The following is a 765-nucleotide window of genomic DNA, read 5'->3' as shown; positions in this document are numbered from 1 at the left end:
CTCCATTCCTTTGTCTCCAGGCCATCAGCTCTCTTAGCACAGTGTGATTCTCTAGGAACTCTGTAAAGGGGAAGTTCTTTTTTTTTTTTTTTTAATTATTTTTACTAGTGACTCTCATGGTATGGACCTGGGAACTTAGATCAGAAACTCTGGGAAAGGGGCCCAGCAATCTGTGTTTTCACAAGTCCTGGACTAAAGTTTAAGAACCACTACTCTTCTATGCCTGGCTTAAGAAATGTCTGATTTCCTAAGGGCCTATTTACTCTCTATTTGCTATCTTTTTTTTTTTTTCACAAGACATATTGGTTTTGATATTTTTCTAGGGTCATGGTCTAGTAATCCTTGCGCAGGGGCCATGCTAATCTTTTCTGTATCATTCCAATTTTAGTATATGTGCTGCCGAAGCAAGCACCATGGTCTAGTAAAATCACAGTGATATAGACATTACTGGACTTGGAGTTCATATCAAGGTTATGAGGAGAAGAAAATACGGATCTCAATATTCTATTAATATTCTTAAATTCATTTAGTGTTGATTATGCCATTCGTTGGAGGAAAATACCATTTTTTAACCATCCTTGCAATTAATAAAGCATCAACAGACAAGAAAAAGAAGCCGTTCTCAACAACAAAAAACTCTTCTTTATGCTAAAACAATTTCCCATTGATTTCAAGATATCTCTTAATCTCATATTTAACTCCATTATTGAGTTGTACTGCCTGTTTATGCATACACACAATTATTGACAACAGTAGAGAATTTAA

At 35.3% G+C, this 765-nt stretch overlaps 1 non-coding gene across 1 annotated transcript; it reads right to left on the bottom strand.

Moving 5' to 3' along the window:
- Positions 1 to 302: 302 nt before the first annotated feature.
- On the bottom strand, positions 303 to 412 carry LOC140628881 (U6 spliceosomal RNA). The gene has a single exon (XR_012026812.1). It is a non-coding gene; the product is annotated as a U6 spliceosomal RNA (small nuclear RNA).
- Positions 413 to 765: the final 353 nt, after the last annotated feature.

The sequence above is a fragment of the Canis lupus genome, chromosome X (assembly GCF_048164855.1).
Source record: "Canis lupus baileyi chromosome X, mCanLup2.hap1, whole genome shotgun sequence".
Lineage (NCBI taxonomy): Eukaryota > Metazoa > Chordata > Mammalia > Carnivora > Canidae > Canis > Canis lupus.
This window is presented reverse-complemented; position numbering and strand designations above follow the sequence as displayed.